The 7,770-nt window shown below is 30.2% G+C and overlaps 1 protein-coding gene across 1 annotated transcript in view; it reads left to right on the forward strand.

Moving 5' to 3' along the window:
- Positions 1–253: 253 nt before the first annotated feature.
- The window catches only part of Vha100-2 (V-type ATPase subunit a family protein Vha100-2), a 38,714-nt gene continuing 31,197 nt past the window's right edge, over positions 254–7,770 (forward strand). The window contains exon 1 of the mRNA XM_070310863.1: positions 254–829. The gene's annotated coding sequence lies outside the window, so the exon portion shown is untranslated. The remainder of the gene's footprint in view (positions 830–7,770) is intronic.

Genomic DNA, 7,770 nt, shown 5'->3' on the forward strand with positions numbered 1-7,770 from the left:
CTTCCTTAGATTTTAATAGAAGAAATAGTTAAGAAGAATACAAAATTTATAATTTTATAATGCTGACTTCTTATTTTGTTTACAAATGTGAAACCAAAGCTAGGACAAATTTATATGACACTTCAATAGTTAATATAATAATGTATTTAAATTTGAATTAAACTAAAATTTAAGATAAAAATTCGATTTTCGTAAAAAATACTTATTTCCTTTTATGCGGTTTCTATCGGATTTTTTATCTTTAACATATTCGCTACCGATTTATCTCTATAAAATACGATATCTTATAAAACATTATAAATGGAAAAATCCTTGAAATTTTTTTAGCCATCTCTCAAAATTTTGTTTATATATATGTATAAAATTTTGAATATCATGTAAAACGATTTTTTTCCGAATATTTCTGAGATAATATTTAACGCATCATGTTTATTAGCAACAGGTATGTCGAATCGAAATAGTATCTCAGTATCTGCCGCCCGTATTCGCGATAGTATGCGATGCATGCATGTATGTCGTATGTATGTATGTATGTATGCAGTAGCAAGTTGCTATCGCCATCGGAGTTAGAACCGGAGCGCGTAGTTTGACAGCGGCGGCGATCAGCTGTTGCGAATGTTTACGTTCGCGAGTATTGGCTGACGAGGGAGAATTGGCGTATGGTGGTGGGTCGCGGCTACCATCCAGTTCCTTTCAGTCCGTCGCGTCGTCCAGTTCGCATAATTTACTTAGTGCTTATTGTATTTATTGCCGTGCGTGAAACGTGTTGCGCTGTCGCGCATTTTTATGCAAATGCCAACGCGCACCTTTCCATCCTTTCCAGAAACGGGTAAGTTTGCGGTCGCAAAAAATTAGAGGGGACACTTGCCAAAATACTCGTTTCACTCGTGTATATATAATATTTAACGATTAGAGTATAAATACACAGCAAATTAATAAGTATAAAGCACTGTAAATGTTAAGAAACAAATAAAAAGTATATGTTTATAATAAAGAGTCATTTATAAATAGTTTATAATGAATTACATATATTGGAATTTATATTTTACTATATTTCGTGTTTTTATTATCGCACATATTTTTTTGATAATGTTTCGAATATTAATTCTGCGCGTACTTATTTCTAAATAGTTTTGCATTGATTAACGAAAACTGTAGTATGGTAAAAAATTGATATCTCAAATGTGTGTATGTGTGATCTTGACTATCGAAACATTTAAATATACCATTTCACTATTACTGCTACTATTAAAAATTAAAATTATTAGTTTACATTGAAATTTATGGTTTCTGCACATGAACAAAAAATTTGATATCTTCCTACTATCACTTTAAACAATGAAGAGAAAGGAAAAAAAAGTGAACATAGGATATTACGTATAAAATAAAAGTTTGAAGCGACTCGCGGATCTATTTATTGCTCGTGTTGACAATTCTGACACAATTTCTGGATGTTCTTACATCCGCTATCAAAATAATGATATTTTTGTTTTGTATATTTTTACGTGTGGTTTGTATATTTTTACATGAAGTGTTATGAAAGACTTTGTGATAAACATGCTGAATATTAATTTTCTTTTCTTTTACCTTAAGATCTTAATATCTCAAGATTTTCCTAATATTCGAATAATTATGAGACAAATGAAAAGCGATTGAAACAAAAATTCTGTGGCAACCGAGTGAAATTTGAAATGACATAAAAATGCCGTTTTTAATACAGTATAACTTCTCTCAAACTTATAATTTAAACTTCAAATAATCAGTTATTCTTAAAGTTTTCACTTGCGCTTTTCGCGAAATGCAAAGTACTTTTTGGCTAACTTTTTCGGGACTTAAGCTCCGCTAGATTTTGGCGAACAAATAGTTGAGCTTGGCTCCGGATGCTATGTCTCGAGCTACGAGAATGGTGTCAGACACCGAGTGTAAATAACCTTATGAACGTAAGAATAGACGTACGAGACGAATCGGGTTTATGTATCTCTTGCTTTGCGTTAGGGAAAACTCATAGCAGTTGCACGCGAGAGCTCCGGTTAAACCAGCATCGGGTTTAGACTTGTTTTGCTAGCTTCAGGGGCTGTGAAGAATACTTTGAAGAGTCTTCGTTGAATATTAAATAAATGTGTTAATTTTTTTTTTTTTTTTTTTTTAGATAAAACGAGAGAGATTTTTGTAGCAGAGTGTTGATTGAAAATTATGATTTATCATCTATTATTAAAGGTCTTATATTTATTCGTATAAAATTAAAACGTGATATAAAAATTGTATTTGTAAATTGAAATTACGGCAGTTCTGAGTCACAGGCTATTATTTAGTTTATATATACTTAAATTTAGTTTATATGCAAATCCAACGACCGTGTGTTAAATGCCAATATATGAAAAGGCTCGCCGTTAAATCCTACATAAACGCAGCTTTTAACTTCTGCGACATATAGCACAACAATTCTGGCGCGATCTTATTTTCGCATTCAACTGCAGTCGCGTTAATCTTTATGTTTGTCTTCGAACCTTGTCTAATCTTACATGAGCTAATTTAAATAACGAAATTTGTAAAATAACGATTTGGCGAAATGCCTTTAATTATTCAGACTTGTAATTAAACTAAAACATGGATTGTAAGAATGTAAAAATTGAAAAGCATAAGAAATCTCAAATTTGTAGTTTTCAATCAATTAATATCACATTTTGACTAAAAAGAGAGAGAGAGAGAGAGAGAGAGAGAGGGTGGATTATAAAAGATATTAATATACGCATACTGTCTATTTCTATATTTGAAGTTAGATTTGACTGGCTGATTTTCTATTTTATATCCGCATATTTTTGTAAAAATATTTTATCTTTTATGTCGATTTCAAGGAATACTTGTTCACGATTACTCGTGAACAACATAATTATATTTTTCATGATACTACACCAAAGAATATCCGAGAACGTGATGAATGCATTCGTTTGCATTGAGCATATACAAAGATTGCATATATCTTGTACAAATAGCGCTGTAAATATACGAAGCAAATGTACGTGGAAGGATCGATTAACAATGAACCCGTTCTAGCTAGTTGGCGCGAATCTCACAAATCGTACAAATATAAAAAAATGATATCTGTATCTGAAATTATATCTGCATCGAGTCTATCTATGTCTAGATTGTTGCTATAACGGCACAGTCGTTGAAATGTCTCTTTCATCTTCGCTCGATTGCAGTGATAACCCGTCACTTTATGCATGAGTCGGATATAAATAAAGCTCTCGGTATCGATTTTTTTCCACACGCGAAGGAAGTAAATCGTAGAGTGACCATCATTGAAATTGTAATCAATATTGATTATAGAGTCAATCGTATGTATTTATCAGTTAATGAGCATTGATTATAATAAGGGAAATTATGATTCGGACATGCAAAAAGATATACAGGGTGTTTTCCTCTCTTTCGCGGTGAATAATATGCTAATTTAGAATCGATATTTCTTTAGAAAGAAATGTCAAAAAAGATGATCATTTGGTCATAACTTTATAATTTTTAACATTAAATATTTTTGTAATCAATATTTTCTATTTATAAATCCGCTAAAGTGTACTTGAAAAAAAAATTTTAAATTTTATTATTATTTTTTTTTCAAAATTTAGTTCCCGAAAAGTCCAATTCAATCGAGTATATAACCCAAAAATGATTAGTCTGTCGACATTTTTATTGAGGAAATATTTTGATTCCAAATTGATCAAAGAATTTCTATGAATTAAAGGTGATTTTGGTAGATCCAATGTATCCTGTTTTAAGCATTTTTCTATACTTGTGAGATGAGGTAATCGAACGATCCATAAACCGTCATATTCGTTATATATATATATATATATATATATATATATATACTGGGTGGCCCATTTTAATCCATCCAGTCGAATATCTCAAAAACCAAGCCCGGAAGAGAAAAATGTTTCAAACAAAACTTGTGTGGCTTCAAGGGGGCCATAAGATGGTGACAATTATTTGAACTTGGAAAATCGTTTGAAGGTCATGTGAAGGTCAACTTTAAAATCTTAAATAGAAACCCCCATTTTTTATTTAATATTCTTGTAGCTGACATCGAAAGCTTTCCAAACACTATATAAAAGTATTTTTTTCATTAAGTACTTTTTGAGTTATTTTATATTTTAATCTGACATATTTTGATATAAAAAATTAAATATCTCGTAAAATATTTAGTTTTCGATAATCTTACCGTAATACTTCTATGTACAGAATAATGAGACAAATCAATTAGTATAAAAAAAAAAATTGGTTTTAAGAAAATTATTTACAATGTATTTTTTTAAACAATTATTTGTTTTTTTTTGGCACTAATTAATTTGTCTTATTATTCTGTACATAGAAGTATTACGGTAAAATTATCGAAAACTGAATATTTTACGAAATATTTTATTTTTTATATCAAAATGTCAGATTAAAATATAAAATAACTCAAAAAGTACTTAATGAAAAAATACTTTATTATAGTGTTTGGAAAGCTCTCGATGTCAGCTATAAGAATGTGCAATAAAAATTAGGGGGTTCCAGTTAAGAAATTAAAGATGTCCTTGACTTGACCTTAACGATGCCATCCAAGGTCAAACCAATGATACTATCTTATGTTCCCTTCAAAACCATACAATTTTGGTTGAAAACGTTTTTCTCTAACATGCTTAGTTTTTGAAAGAAAAGGGGTGTACGGGTGGTCTAGGACACCCAGTATATATATATATATATATATATATATTACACATAACTCTTTTGGTCGAGAGTAAAAGTTCGATGCCCCGTCGCGGCAGATGGTATCTAAATACTTATCTGCCTAGTTTAGTTTCATCTTTTTATTTCTCTAGTATTGTTTATTCGTTCTTTTTCTCTCGTAAACATTCGAACTTGAAACTTCATGTGAGAGAATATTCATATCTGCGGAAACAAAAGTCATTTCTGCGATTCTATGCTATTTTTTTATCCATTTTTTTGTATTTTTATTATTTCTATTTTTTGTAGCAAGAGCTAACCGATGATATATTTACTGTATAATGAACAAAGCGATTTATCCAAATTTGCATGTATGAGATATCAATTTTTTAATCAATTATCAATTATTAATAACTCAATTATATAATTATTCCATTATGATTTTTTATAAATTCAATAAAAACATTATTGCCTATTAAATGATAAATGTTCATCTATCATTGCTTTGTAAGTAGTTTTTCCGTTTTATTATCTGACTCTAACGTACAAAATGACAAGACTTTATTTTCTACCGCATAACTTTGCTGTTTTATCCCAAGGTTGATATTTTGTGAAGGTGGTTATTGGATATAATGTATATACGTGTGTTCGTCTATGCAAATAAGCGCAATTATATACATATGAGCGACGTAATGTTTATTTATAATGCGAATTGTTTTGCTTATACTATCTCGTAAAATGTGCACAATATTCTGTCTATACGGGAAATGGGATCTATTTTATCCGTGCTTAGATCGTAAAACGAGTCGCTTATAATCACTTCGGCTATCTTTTGATACTATTCAATTAGAAATGGAATTCTTCAATTAACCTAAATAGATGCCAGATCCTTTTATTTCTCGTTTCATTTCGACAGAACTTTACTATAATAACATTTTAATTATAGGATTAGTTATTAAAATATCAAATATTAAAATCTGAAGAATTAGAGAAGAAGTACTTTTCTCAGTTATTAATTATTGAGAAATTATTTATGCCCGAACATTATCATCGACGAAAAGTCAACTTGAAATATTAGTCAAAGAATCAAGATATTTTGTATAAATTAGAGCGTAATATTTCGTATGTGACTCATGTATAGACACAAAGAAAGACGTTGCAATCTCCTTTAGGCCGGTTCTACAATAAGTCGTATGTCGTTAGCCGTAAACAAATTGACCAACCATAGTCAATTTTTTTTGGAATTACGGACTGTGATTGGTCAATCTCCTTACGATTAACGACATACGACTTATTGTAGAACCGGCCTTATCGTAGTTTCGCCAGGCAGATGGTGATTATTAAGGTTAACTCAATGGATGATTGATGTCCAAGGTTTATACTGCTTAGACATTTCAACCATGTACTCGACGTAGGTCTTTTGCCAGTCACTTAGTCGGTTGCTTTATTTGGTACACGGTTGCGATTGATATGCAGCTTATAATCTGCACGAACGGGCACTACTCACAAGTAACTAAACGACCTTTCTGGAAAGAGACTTGTTGTCCGGAGAGATCATTTGTCACTAATGTAATCGAATTAAAGACGTGGTAATCAATTATTTTATAATTATATTTATAGAAAAAAATATCCCAATCCGATGAGAAGGAAGAATTTCTTGAAAATCTTTGATTCTTTTTATTAATGTCAAATCACATTAATTAGATTCTTCTGATTGTAAAGCAATCCTTGTCAAGTATATCATTTGTTTCACAAGACATATAAAAGCATGATTATATACGGTGTGTGTTTTGTGGTCGTATATAAAACAGATACGAGCAATATGAAAAACCGCGAGCTAAAAGTGTGTGTGGCTAGGCTGACGGCCCACATTCAATATGTGAATACCATTCCAACAGTTACAGTAATATATTGCTCAATCTGTTACGTAATGCATACAGAGTACTATCGCGTAGTGCCAATACAAATTTTTTGATATCATGTTTTAAGATGACTAATGCTTGACCTCTAATTATTGTTAATTGTGCATGTTAAACGACGAATATATGTAGATTAATTTGCGTTTATTATGTAATAATACTATAGAAATTCTTATAGCGTTTATTACATGCTATGTAAAGTTAAAATTACTGTTTTGCGGCACTTTTGCCAAACTCTTTTTATTTTAAGGTAAATAAAATAAGTACTGATAATTTGTAAATATATATACTGGGTGGCCCATTTTAATCCATCCAGTCGAATATCTCAAAAACCAAGCCCGGAAGAGAAAAATGTTTCAAACAAAAGTTGTGTGTGGCCCCTTCAAGGGGGCCATAAGATGGTGACAATGATTTGACCTTGGAAAATTATTTGAAGGTCATGTAAAGGTCAACTTTAAAATCTTAAATGGAAACCCCCATTTTTTATTTAGTATTCTTGTAGCTGACATCGAGAGCTTTCCAAAACATATAATAAAGTATTTTTTTATTAAGTACTTTTTGAATTATTTTATATTTTAATCTGACATATTTTGATATAAAAAATTAAATATCTCGTAAAATATTTAGTTTTCGGTAATCTTACCGTGATACTTTTATGTACAGAATAATGAGACAAATCAATTAGTATAAAAAAAATTGTTTTTAAGAAAATTATTTACAATGTATTTTTTTAAACAATTATTTATTTTTTTTTGGCACTAATTAATTTGTCTTATTATTCTGTACATAGAAGTATTACGGTAAAATTATCGAAAACTGAATGTTTTACGAAATATTTTATTTTTTATATCAAAATATGTCAGATTAAAATATAAAATAACTCAAAAAGTACTTAATGAAAAAATACTTTATTATAAGTGTTTGGAAAGCTCTCGATGTCAGCTACAAGAATACTAAATAAAAAATGGGGGTTTCCATTTAAGATTTTAGAGTTGACCTTCACATGACCTTCAAATGATTTTCCAAGGTCATATCATTGTCACCATCTTATGGCCTCCTTGAAGCCACACAACTTTTGTTTTGAAACATTTTTCTCTTCCGGCTTGCTTTTTGAGATATTCGAGTACTCTGCGTTGATACCACTGCT

This window comes from Polyergus mexicanus, unplaced genomic scaffold, assembly GCF_030449975.1.
Source record: "Polyergus mexicanus isolate NDT 795.1 unplaced genomic scaffold, iyPolMexi1.0 SCAF_18, whole genome shotgun sequence".
NCBI classification, from domain to species: Eukaryota; Metazoa; Arthropoda; class Insecta; order Hymenoptera; family Formicidae; genus Polyergus; species Polyergus mexicanus.